We start from the raw sequence: 14,563 nt of genomic DNA on the forward strand, positions 1-14,563 counted from the left end.
TTCACCACCCGGGGTTTTTTCTTGTTATCCTAAGGATAACAAGTTTTTCCTCGCAACAAATCTCGGAGTTCTAGCCAGTTTTACACTCACTTTGTGCAAGCACCAAGTCCCATTCACTAATGTGGTTGTAAAATCACGTTTGTTAATTTTTGACCAAAACAGTATGTATGTATGTAAAGTATATATGAATGAGCAATAGAAAGTAAAGTATGAAGTACGTACCTCCGGATAGGTAAGTATGAACGTGAAAGTATTGTATGTTAATTGATTAACTAGAACTCACTCAGTGTAGCTAACTTTTAGTATGCCCGCAGGTGAGTAGGATGAGGCAGGTTGCTTAGAGGGAGACACATGGCAAATAAAAGAAGGCTGACATCGAAGAAAAGAGAATACACGTGTTAGCTATGTAAGAATGGTTGACTTTATATTCCGTGAAATGTTTTACTTAACTCTGATTTCCGAATTATGTGAATGAGTAAATCCAACATGACAAATGTGGGGTTCTCGGGACCGGGGGCCTTACAGTTGGTGTCAGAGCATAAGTTCGAGAGAATAAGCATCCTACATGCTTAGACTCAAACAGAGAATGGGACGAAAAGAAGAAAGAAAGAAGATGCCAGTCAGAGAATGCCATGTGCCACTCAAGCAAGCTTAATTCATGAATTTCCTTACGTATAATGTTGGTGCATGTTTTGTGACCGTCGCTATGCAATTCTGTTCAGCGTTGTGGAAGTACGCAGTTAGAGCAACTTCGCCATAGGCGAAGTTGTAACAACTTCTGCCATAGGCGAAGTTGTAACAACTTCGCCATAGGCGAAGTTATAACAACTTCGCCTACAGGCCCAAGCCCGTGAAGTTGTTTATATATATATATGTGTGTCTTGGTTAGGTTTGTGCATCTAGAAATTAAGAGTTTTGTGTGTTAAGTTCAAGTAGCTAGAGAGAAACCGAGAGAGAGAGTCGCGTGGGACGACCCGAGGTAGAGCTCACCTCGGGTCGGCCGTCATTTGTTTTCATGTTTGATATGTAAGTGTTTTGGTTATTATATAAAAGATCTGCAGATTCGTTTATCCCATTCGTGTGTTTGTTCGTGTGTTTGTATGTGTATAATCGTGTTCTTCGTCTTCTACACCATTAAACGAGTCTAGGAGGATTCCGCACTCCTAGACCTCGTGCGGATCTCGTATCGATCGGCGACGCCCCGGGGGACCTACAAGTGGTATCAGAGCCTTAGGCTCTTATGCTATGGTTCGAGATCTGCGTTTTGGTGTTTCTGGCACGTTTCTGATCGTTTCTGGCCGATCAGCGCCGCAGGCGAAGTTATTGGGTTCAGGCAAAGTTGTCGCTTAAATTTTAGGGTTTAGGCGAAGATATAAGGTTAAGCGAAGTTATTCACAACTTCGCCTACCTCACAAGTTCGCTTATCTCAGGCGAAGTTATCTGTCAGGCGAAGTTTTGGACAGGCGAAGTTAAGGAGGTGCGAAGTTGACTTTAGGCGAAGTTAAAAAAAAAAAAAAAGTGTTTGAAGTTTTCGTCTGTATGGCCAGGTGTACACGATTATTGTGAGACCGAAGACGTTGTTCCGTCAACGAGTGAAACTTGTTATCTCTTGGTCTTACGTGTGAACAAATACGTGTCAACTCTGGATTTGGAGTTGAGGTTGTGAATGGGATATTGATTGATACTGGATATTGACACATATTTGGGTGTTTGTGGGCAATGAAATTGTTGTTGTTCGAGGTTGACCAACTGAAGAAAGTCAAATTGAACTGAAGATTTTCGTCATTACTGGATTGCGGTCAGAGCATATTATTTATGTTATTTTCAAGGCGTTCGAGAATTGGATCCTGAAACGTGATGCTTATTTATTAAAGTGAAAATTCTGGAACAAGTTGGATTTAATCGGGAATTAAAGTGTTTATGTTCTTGATCGTTATCCCTGGTGATTGAAGATACTTCGGATTAATTAATGGTCATGTGTGTTAGATTCTGTCAAGGTGGTTTTGTGATGAAATTGATCACTTGATGTTGAGTAGTTGAAGATTAAACCTTATAGTATGCCGACGTGTTGGTGAAGTTGTGGAGGGAGCCCAACTTCACGTGTTGGTGAAGTTAGAAGAACTTCACGTGTTGGTGAAGTCAGAAGGACTCACGTGATTGGTTGAGATGATCAATTAGGCACGGGGATGCATGCATTTCAAAGACCTCAATCTATATAGTCGGAGAAGCTTACACTGAAGGGGAGATCGGATATGGAAGACGCTGGGTGATTGGTAGATTTGTGAAGCTACAAGACAGTTTCAGACACGGCTGGTTGAAGAGCAAACAGAAGATCATCAGTTAAGAGGGAGTCTGTTGGTGCATGTTTTGTAACAGATGATCTTTTGTGTTTGTTAGAATTGAGAGCAACGGTCAAAGGGGAGTCTGTTGGTGCATGTTTTGTGACCGTCGCTATGCAATTCTGTTCAGCGTTGTGGAAGTACGCAGTTAGAGCAACTTCGCCATAGGCGAAGTTGTAACAACTTCTGCCATAGGCGAAGTTAGAATAACTTCGTCATAGGCGAAGTTATAACAACTTCGCCTACAGGCCCAAGCCCGTGAAGTTGCTTATATAGGCAAAGTTGTAACAACTTCGCCATAGGCGAAGTTATAACAACTTCGCCTACAGGCCCAAGCCCGTGAAGTTGCTTATATATTTATATGTGTGTCTTGGTTAGGTTTGTGCATCCAGAAATTAAGAGTTTTGTGTGTTAAGTTCAAGTAGCTAGAGAGAAACCGAGAGAGAGAGTCGTGTGGGACGACCCGAGGTAGAGCTCACCTCGGGTCGGCCGTCATTTGTTTTCATGTTTGGTATGTAAGTGTTTTGGTTATTATATAAAAGATCTGCAGATTCGTTTATCCCATTCGTGTGTTTGTTCGTGTGTTTGTATGTGTGTAATCGTGTTCTTCGTCTTCTACACCATTAAACGAGTCTAGGAGGATTCCGCACTCCTAGACCTCGTGCGGATCTCGTATCGATCTGCGACGCACCGGGTGACCTACATATAATGTAGGGATAAGTAAGAAAGTTACATGAATTGTTAGTGATAGAATTGCTTGTTGTATTTGAAATGTTTGATGTTCTAACTGCTTTAAGTAGAACCAAGCTTAAGTAGACTCACGAAAGGAAATGTATAGGACACGGAAAGTAACGTGAGCAGCTAATCCCAGCTGGCCACTGTTATTACCTGCAGCCTTACTATCCTGGTACTAAATAGTTCCTCCCGTGACGATGTTTGTGTTTTTTCGTTAGAATTCGAATGGCTGGTGCTAAGACGACTGCTGAGCGAGGAGGGTACATGGGGCGCTGTGGTAGGCCATGTGTTAACAGAGTACCCTCTGAAGAACCGATTAATAACTCTAGTGAAGAGAGAAGCATGACTGTACGTGAAGAGGAGTATTAGCTTAAACCTGTTATTCAAGCTGCCATTACTCAAGCAGTAGCTGCCACATTGAAGAATCTTCAACGAGAAAAGTCTACTGAGGTCTGTGCAAGAACTGTGGAGAAGAAAGAGAAGGAGTGGGTTGCTCCTGTTAAACGACCCGGTACGCAGATGTGGAATCCCAAAGATAAGAAGCAGAAGACGGGGGAGAGGAAATTGTGCAAGACTTGTGGTAAGATACATGGCGGTGAGTGCAGGTGGAGTGCTAGTACTAATGTTTGTCACAAGTGTGGAAAGACTCGTGGTGGTGAGTGTAGGTTTGGAACGAATGCATGCTACAAGTGCGGTAAGGTGGAGCATTACACCAATGAGTGCTATGTAGAACCAGCATGTTTCCGATGTGGCAAGACGAGCCACATGGCGAGGGAATGTACTGAAGTTGGGGGCAGTGGAAAGAGAGATGCTGAGAAGACTAGGCCAAAGACTAGAGCCTACATGCTAACACAGGAGCAGACCAAGCAGATTCCCGTCTTTGTGACAGGTACATTTTGAGTAAACGGTATTTCCGCTTATATTTTAATCGATTCAGGTGCTAATAGAAGTTTCATAGATGTAACATTCTTTAAGTTAGCTAAGATTACATGTTGTCGCGTGCCTGAAACTTTTATGGTAGAAACGGTTAGTGATACTTCTTAGGATAATGAGAATGGTTAAGGACGGTAAGATAGAACTAGAGGGACGTGAGTTCCCTGTTATCTTTATATAATGACCTTAGGAGGATTTAGTGGTTGTGTTGATGCTTCGTATCAAGGTTTAGGTTGTGTGTTAATGCAATGAGGAAAAGCTATAGCGTATGCGTCCAGACAGTTGAAGAATCTAGAGTTAGCAGCTATAGTACACGCTCTTAAAATCTAGAGACATTACTTGTATGGTACTAAGTGTATTATCTATACGGATCACAAGAGTTTGAAATACTTCTTCGAGCATAAAGAGTTGATTATGAGGCAGAGAAGTTGCCTAGAGTTGATTAAAGGCTATGACTATGATATCAAGTATTACTCGGGAAAGGCTAATGTGGTTGCCGACGCCTTAAGCCGGAAGAACGAAGAAGTGCTAGCGATAGTAAAGTTTTACAATCCGATTATCAACTCAGATTTCTTTCAGGAGATCAGCAAGGTTCAGACAGAAGTGTTTGCATATGAAGGGTTAATGAAGAAAGAAAGGATTTATGGGCGGCAGCAGACTAAGTTGATAGATAATACACAAGGTGTAAAGATCAGATTCGATCGGATGTGGATTCCGCGACATGGGAATCCTTGAGGTCGAATTCTAGACGAGGCTCATAAATCTCGAAATTCGATTCATCCAGGATCCACCAAGATGTATAAAGACTTGAAGAAAGGCTAAGAGTGGTCAGGGATTAAGAATGAAGTAGTTGATTATGTCAGCAAGTGCTTGATGTGCTTACAAGTTAAAGCAGAACACCAGAAACCGTATGGGAAGATAGAGCCTTTCAAGATACCTGAGTGGAAATGGGAACACATAACTATGGATTTCATAACTAAGCTACCGCGTACAGCTAAGAATCACGATACCATTTGGGTGATTGTGGACCGATTGAATAAGAGTGCTCACTTTCTGCCTATACGAGAGGCCATCTCGTCAGGAACGTTAGCGAATGTGTTCATTAAGGAAGTCGTAACGAAGCATGGAGTGCCATTTTCAATCATATCGGATAGAGATACCCGTTTCACTTCTTGATTTTGGAAGAGGTTCCATGAGGCAATGGGAACGAGATTAAACATCAGCACGGCGTATCATCCTCAAACAGATAGGCAGTCTGAGCGGACTATCCAAACCCTTGAGGACATGCTACGTTCTTGCGTGTTAGATTTTGGGGGAAGTTGGGATGATCATCTTCACTTAGCAGAATTCTCTTACAACAATAGCTATCATTTTAGTATCGGTATGTCTCCTTTCGAAATGTTGTATGATAGACGTTGAAGAACTCCAGTATACTGGGGAGAGATTGGTCAGAAAGAGATTGGTAGTTTGGAAGTTGTGCAAAAAACCTCCTCGAGGTTTGATCAAATCAAGGTAAGAATGAAAGCTGCTCAAGACCGTCAAAAGTCTTATAACGATAAGCGGCGACGACCAATCGAGTTTAACGTTGGCGACAACGTGATGCTTATGGTCTCTCCGTGGAAAGGTATTATTCGTTTCAGGAAGAGAGGAATGTTAAGTCCAAGATATATTAGACCATTCAAGATCGTAGCTCGTGTAGGAGAAGTGGCGTATAAACTCGATTCACCTACAGAACTGGAAGGGATTCACTTTACATTTCATGTTTCTCACTTAAGGAAATGCCTCGTTGACAACACGTATCACGTGCCGTTAATGGACATAGAGGTAGATGAACGGTTGAATTACATCGAACAGCCAGTTGAAATTGTTGACCGAAAGGACATGCAACTTCGTCACCAAGTCATTTCGTTAGTAAAGGTGATTTCGAAACACCGTAAAGGATCTGACGTGACGTGGGGAGTTGAGGAAGAAATGCGTAAGTTATATCCTTAGTTGTTTGTGTAATAGATAGGTTTCGGGGACAAAACCTTTTTAAGGAGGGGAGACTTGTAACATCCGCGTTTTCGAATTAATAAATAAAATAATTTTATTTAGTTATCGCATTTTGTTATTTAAAGTTATTAAATAAAGGTAGGACGAAGGGATAAACATTTGGGTTGCTCATGAACTTAAAAACGATAATGGGCCTAAAGCCTTGGGCTTAGCATATTTATACCTCTAAAACCCTAATAGACATTCATTCTCATCATCCCCTCATAATCATCAGATACTCATACTCTTCATTCGTAACCCTCCTGTGCACACCTAAGTATCTCTATCTTTCATCTTCATTCCTTCAAGATTTTAGGAAGAACTCAATTAGGATTTACAAGTGTTCAAGATCCAAGCAAACCAATCAATAAGGTATGTTTTAAGATCTTAGTTCGTTTTTCATTTCACCTCCAAATTGTTCCTGTCAATAAATAATGATAACGAACACAATGAATCACGAAAACTTGGAAACAAAACGAGCCTACGAACCCAACCTAAATGAACCTCGTAATATTTGAAATAAACCAAACCAAGCCAACTCGACCTAAACAAACTGAGCTAAACCGATCCTAATGAACTTTAGTTAATTGTGAAAATGCGTTAGGTTTTGATGTAAACAAATTGGCAAGTGTATGCATAAATGTGCTAAGTTCGGCTCGACTGCGTGAAAAGGAGTCGAGTCACTTGTGGCTTGGATAAGTAACGATGGTTTGAGTCGATGGTAGCTCGATTCAAAAGAAGAAGAAAGAAATCAGGCAAACCAAAAAGTTAACTCAACCCAATTGGGGAGTCGGCCAGAGGAAAGGACTCAACCCGAACCTCGACACGATCTATCCGACTTGAAAAATATAAAAAACTCGACTCGTTAGAAGGAGCTGACTGGATTAAGGTAATAGAACTAATAGGTCGATTCGATTGGAATAAAGGAATCGACTCGAGCCGAAACTCGACTGAAACGAGAAGTCGACTCAAATTTCAAACGAGTCGATGAAGGGACTCTGCTCGGCGGCCAAACTCGGCTCGTTAAGGGCTGCTTGCGTGGAACATCAAAGTCGATCTAAACGGCCCGATTATGTGCTTCTCGAATAGGAACTGCAGCTAGACTCGAGTCAGATGAAGGCCGGTGTAAGACCCCGAATCTCGGGAATCCTTCAGTTGGTATTCATACAAAACACTTGTAAAAATACTTAAACTTGAAAACAGTTCATTTCAATAAAATAAACATCTCAGAGTATAATTCAGCGGAAAACATAAATAATAAAATAAGTTCCCAAAACCCGGGAGTTATGCCCAAAACCAATTTAAATAAATGTTAAAAAGAAAATGTTTATTATTATCGAAACATCCGACTAAGCATGCCCTCCACCGTCCAAGTAGCTTCGTACACGTTCAAGCGGTAATGCATCCACATCCTAACCTGAAACTCACACTAACATGCACACAAAGTCACCTTGAGCTGAGTGAGTTTAAGTTTTAATAAATAACATCAATCATAATAATCATAATAGTCATTCCCAAAGGTTTTAAACTACAAAAGGGATACATCAGTTAGGCCATCATCTTCGATAAATAATTATCCTTATGTATATATACATATACAAACTTACATATAAACATCTTTATAAGTGCATCCCTATATATATATATATATATATATATATATATATATATAACATCCAAGTAATAATATCAGGGTCGAGCAAGCGTACAACCCAAACACGTAGCATCTCATCAACGTATGCAAACACAAAGTAGGCATACGCAACATCCGTAGTCGATACGACTACAACATCGCCAAATATAAGCCATACAATAATATATATATATACATACTATAACATCCCAAGGCATACCATATACTAGCAAGCCTATATAAAATAGTTTAAAAGTTTCATCAAGTAAAATCACTTACGTGTGCATGCTAGCCCAAAACTTAAAAAGAGTTAAAAAAGGGCATCATGAACTCACCTGACACAAGACACGTATTCACCACAAGCCAGATGATCCCTAAGTAATCCCAAGACTCAAACACCTGTCGGTTTACATTCAATCAATACTAATGACATCGAGATGACTCGTTTACCCTACGAGACGTTCTAACGGGGTTCGGGTCACCTAAAGCCTCGACCTCATCAAACTAAATCACAACAGCCCCCGAGGCCTCACATTCACCAAAACGACCCTTAGACACTCCTGGGAATAAGGAATTCCCAAATTACCCCTGGAAGCACTAGGTGATGCCAATACGCGCGTTTAAGAGTCAATTAGGCCATTAACATCCAACTCAGACCCGTGTGGACCCAACATGATAAAATCACAGCCAACAATTCCACACGACGCTACACGAGTCAAAGGGGTCGGTAATTCGCAAGTACAACGCACCAACTACTCAATAAACGAAATTGCGCGTTGTACCGACCCGTTGGAGTAACCGACAACCAATTCAGCCCCATAACTTATAAAAATGATTTTTCAACAGCCCGTACATCAAAACAAGTGTCCCCGAGCTGAATTGGTCGTTAATCACTTCAACCCTCGCGTTAAACGCATCCAACTACAATTCTAGTCAACCGAACACAATCTTTCAAACGATAACTAGTTGACCAATCTAACGAACACCAATGAACACGATACTTAAGTATGATATACGGGACATACCTAGGAATATTGTGGTGCAAAAACTCGCTTCAAACAGCCCCGACAAAAACACAATTGAACATCCACCGGCTAAGCCTAAAACGAACTTATCGATCAATAACAAGTAAAACGTGCAGATTTTAGCATGCGAAGATGCATTTAATTACATAGGATAACCTTTGAAATAAATTATTAAATTTTTACCAGACTTTAATAAATATCTTAGGTTTATAAAAATATTTTTATTATATTTTTCTAGTGGACAAAAAAATTATAAAAATTCCTCCAACACAGCAAGGTACGTGCAGCTATTTCAGTGCGCAACAAAATGGTTTTATTTTTATAAAATACATTACCAAACCAAATTAAACGATTCTAATTGGGTTTGATTCTTAACTCAAAATATTAAGTTCCAGAAGTGGAACCAACTGATTTGGACTTGTTGAAAAAGAGTTATGATGTCAGGAAGACAGACCAGAATCCGTCATCCCGCATCAGCTTTGACACTCGATCTTATAAATTCATAAAAACCATTCAAATCTCGTTCAAAAATTACATATTATACATTTCTGGAAACTAGACTCAAAGTAAAACATCATGGAAACAAGAATCGATCAAAATCAATGGATTATCATCGCGTTACAGACCCTAAAATAAACGTATACGAATCTGTCAGCAAATTGTTATCATCAAAACTCAACCCTAACGTGTTCGATAACGGGTTTAATGGTGAAAAAGACTTGCATGGACATTAGACTAACCTTGAATTGAAGTTTTATGGCTTAATCTTGGCTGCACAGAAGAACATCGCAAGGGGGGGGGGTTCTCTTGGCCAATCGGAGCTGAACAGGGGCTAGGGTTAGGATTTTCTATTTTTTTATGATATAAATAATATGTTACACACTAGCCCTTCAATTTTAAGGGATATGGAAACTTGGAAGGAAAGATTAGATAACTTAACGTAACGAGAAGATGGTCGGGTCAACGAAAGATATCGGATAACTCCAGAGAAATATACATACTCTACATGCTGAAAATCCTTAAACCAAAAAATTAGCGGGCGTTACATCCGGGGTTCTGCTCAAGGCAACATTCTCTTTAACGTCGCCATGGTTGCAGGAATAAGGAAGCCGACGGTGGCAGTAGTTAGGTAAAGAAGATGGGTGAGGGTGTAGGGAGTTCTTTTATAGTATAGATGGAGGGGCACTTTGGTAAATTAGGCACAAGAAAATAATAATAATAATAATAATAATAATAATAATAATAATAATAATAATAATAATAATAATAATAATAATAAAAACAATAAAAACTTAAGTGTGACCCAAATAAAAGGAATGCAAATCGAAACTAAAACCCGACTCACAATGAACAGTTAACATATAGCGCTTGTTAAGTGATCTTAAACATATAAACACGTTACAAATATTTAAACACATAAGTTGGTTAACAAGTTGTTAACTTGCAAAGTTACACAAACTTAACCCGGACTTGATATGAACGAGATCCGAACCCGAGAACCAACTCGTTAAGGACTTAATGAGTATTAACTTGTAAGATACACAAATATGAGAACTTAACCCGTCTCGTTTAGGAATCAAAGCCCGAACGTTCGTTAAGAAACCGTTAAAGCTCGTTAAAGAATTATAATAATGAGGTTAAGGTTTAATAAAGTAATAAAGCTAAAGTTTATTAAACTAATATAATCAGTTTAAGAAAGGTATACGTTCGGTTTCGTTAGTACAAAAAGTTCGGATTAATTAACTTAAAAGTTATATCCGTTAACTTAAGAATGTAAAGCTATTAAAGATAGAAAATTAATTTGTGTAGTTTAATAAACAGTTAGTTGAGCCCTACTGAAGAAAGGAACCACGATTAACTCCGAGCATAACTGGATCCAGGTGAGTTCTAGCCTCTTTCGCTGTGACATTTTTCGGGTCTGTGTGCGTACTCCTATGTGATAGTTAAAACACTTATCCTAAGTGAAAGTGTAAGATACGTGTATGATTGTGCATTGAATGCTATAATTATATGATGCTTATATGAATGAATATGTATACACATACACACACACACACACATATATATATATATTATATACATAAGACAGGTAAAGTATGCACGAATGATAATGAAAGTATGAACGAATGTACGGATAGCTAACGGGACATGTATGGTTGTATGGTTATGCGAAGTAAAGGGACGATACCCTAATAATATCTGAGATAGAAGGGACCAGACCCAAATAATATCTGAGATCGAGGCAGGAGGGACCTGTAACAACTCGGGTTTTCCACATACGACCATGTACTTATTATCCGACCAGTTTTACATTCGGGAAATTTTAATAATAAAAGTATCGCGCTTATCGAGAAATCATTTTTACAATTTGCATTTATGTAATATATATTAAACTTTAAGAAATATACATTTTTCACCCAAAAGTAAATTTTAATCCTCTAATGTTTCCATCCTCAATCTATAGTGACTAACATGCAATTTCTGTATAACTTATTTATAACCCAATAACCAAATTCAAAACCCATGACCCGTTAACCCGTTTGACCATATCTGTGAACCCGTTTAGTTACTTGAAGCACAATTCTCGTCATATACATGGAATTGAATCATGTTATGATTTCCTTTACTATATACTGCCTAACCAACGTGATTAATTAGGAAACAGGATCAAAGAATGATATGAATCGATTTACAAACTAAACCGCCGAACCTTTGATCAAATATATACTCTAGGGCTGATCTTAACTCAATTAAACGCGTCTGCACATCCTACACAACCAGACGACCTAAACCCCTAAACCTAATTGCTTTGATTTTGGCTGTATCTACCTGTTCGTCGACACCCTTTATCGCCGGCCCTGTCATCTCGAATTAACCAGTGTTTAAAACAACGATTAAGGTAATCAATTACATAGTTTTGTTCGTCTTGTTAAGCTCTACATTAACCCTAACATTAATTAAACAATCGGTGAACAGATTGAGCGATTGCAGATCTAGGGTTTCATAGTTAATTGGGTTTTTATTTGTTTCAGTATATAGTAAATCGTTTCCAAACTTAAATCAACTGACACACCAGCACAGATGGCTGGTGTGTGTGTGTTCAACTCTTCCTTCAAGACGGCCACTGGCGCGGGTTCTAGTCCCGGCCAGCCCGTTTTTTTGATATTTTTATTTTTTTTGTTGTTTTAACTTGTTTTTAGTGATGACATATTATAATAAATAATAAACAATATTTTATTAAGCCGACCTTATAAAATTAACGTATCGTATCAAATGATCTCATTACCAGTTTTCGTGTGTCTATTGTGTATATATATATATATATATATAAAATAAATCATCATTGTTTTATCTAAAAACGGATACTAATATTAAGGATTACAGTTGTTAAAATGTCTTTATCAATTTGCTCATTTTTATTATATATATGTATTAGTTCTAAAACAAAACCATAATAAACGTATTAATTTCGTTAAGGATTCTAATATATAAATTTTGCGATAATTATATAATTAAACGTCTATCGCTATAAAATATCTTAAATCATATTTATTTAAATTAATTATTCGTAAATCTCATTTTATGACAAACAATGACTTTTGTAGTTAAATAGCAACTAATAATATTGTTTTTGCAATACTAATAATCATAGAGATCAATCGTTCAATCCATAACATACAAATCATAATTGTAACTCAAATCGCATCGAAATCTTAAATTCGTTATACATATTATATCGTTATAATTCACTCGTAATATCATTTAATTAGGATCCTTTTTGGTAATTCTCGAAAAGTGTGATTATCGTTCTTGTCGTAAACATTCCCGTTTGTCTTACTCGATCAGGTGAGTTTGATCTTTCCCCTTTTTATACACTGCTTTCTAATGTTTTGGGGACATATGCGTACTTACTCATATTTTCTATTCTATATATATACTCAAAATCGCAAACATAATTATTGTGTGAATATCAGTTGAATGCTATCTGCTAATTGCTACTTGTTTAATTGTTTACTTGATAACGTTTCGGAGAGGTCCAACATATCCCCTTGTATAGGGTTCTCATTAGTGTGATCATAAACTGCCTTATGTGCTATTTAATAAATTGTTTACAGCTTGCTTAGATTAATTATTTAAATTGTATTTATATTGTTTATTTGTTGCACGCACACACAAATTCCGAGGTTATGCCTCAACTTTCAAAATATTTTTGAATCCTTTTAATTTTTGGTAGATTATATTTTATTATAGGAAATTCCTTAAGAATTCCCGTGTTTTTCTCTTTCACCTTGAAGCGTGGGGGTATGACAAATCTCGTACAACCACATAACTTCAAGTGGTACCCGTAATCGGCTAAACGGTTACGTGGTAAACATAACCGACTAAACGGTTACACTTCCAAAATTGTTTTTTTAAATTATTTTAAATGCTTGGTTGGGTGAAAAATCCATGGAAATCCATGGGCACTCCAACTATCCATTTCGTAAAACCATTTTCGATTTGATTTTTGGTTGGAACGTGTCGTCCAGGGTGGTTCCCGAGATACACCAACTACTTATATTTGATTCGTTGATTCGATATTTAGTTGAGTCGGTTAAATGCCATGTAACGCTCATGGTCCGAACAACTCCATTGATTCGATAATTCGTTAATTAGTTGGGTCAGTTATATGCCATGTACACGCTCATGGGCTGGCCAACTCAATTGTTTATTACACGTTATTTGAATTGGGCCATCAAATTTCCATGGGACGCTCATGGGAGGCCAATTCACAAACTTTATGTTGTTTATCTAGTTGAGCCATTCAAACTGTCATGGAAAGCTCATGGGAGGTCAACTCGTTTGATATGCTTGGTTATTTTATTTTTGAAAAATCTTATAAAACATTATTTACTTAAATGCTTCCAACTCATATATATTATTTTAATTCTTGACTCGTCCTCGAGTTTTCACTAGTAATACTACACATACATACGCATCCCCATTATTTCATATCAACTCATTCACACAACTTACCCATCATTTCATTAGAATTTCATCCTTGGTCCTCGTAGAATGTCCTCCCTAGGAAATCATCGTAATCAACGCCGTTCACCTGCTTCTCGTGATTGTTGTTTGACTACTAGAATCGGCGAAGAGGTTTGCTGCTGTATTCCGTTAACCAACGACCGCCAATCTCGATAAAACTAAAATACACCGAACAAGAAATCTTGTACTAACTTGTATCCGTTAAAATATTATTTTCTTATTTATATCCATATCCTCAAACTATAAATTTCTAAGTACATTTAAATCCTTATCTTCAACTTTAAACTATAAAAATTTTATTATCTCTTGTTTTCCTCAATATCATGATGATTTTCACAACATATTTTTCACTTTATAAATCCTTATTATTAAAATTCAATTATTGTAAATTTTATTATTATTAAACTAAATTATGTATTCTCTAAATTTAATTTCCTTTTTTAAATTAAAAATTTTTCAACGTTTTAGATGATAAATTCGTAGTTGTTAGAATAGTCATGGTGGTTCATGCGTTTCTAGCCCCGCATTTATCTCATTTTTATTGAATGTTTCACATCTTATTTTTGCTATCGCAATTAATTTAAAAATTTGTAATTTACGAAAAATTTCCATTATCAATAATCCAATTTACATATTTTCTAATATTTATAACGATTTTATGCAAAAGGAAAAGATCCACGAATTCCCAATTTAATATAATTTAATTACCTACTTTATATTTTATCTAATTTTAAAGATTTAATTGTAATAGGACTATCTCGGTGATTTGGGAATATCCGCTTCTCAATTTAATCTATTAACAATTTAATTCAAGTACGTATATTTTCACATTATCATTA

Source organism: Bidens hawaiensis, unplaced genomic scaffold (genome assembly GCF_021521415.1).
Source record: "Bidens hawaiensis isolate Kalapana, Puna unplaced genomic scaffold, B.hawaiensis_p1.1 tig00010163_1, whole genome shotgun sequence".
Classification (NCBI taxonomy): domain Eukaryota; kingdom Viridiplantae; phylum Streptophyta; class Magnoliopsida; order Asterales; family Asteraceae; genus Bidens; species Bidens hawaiensis.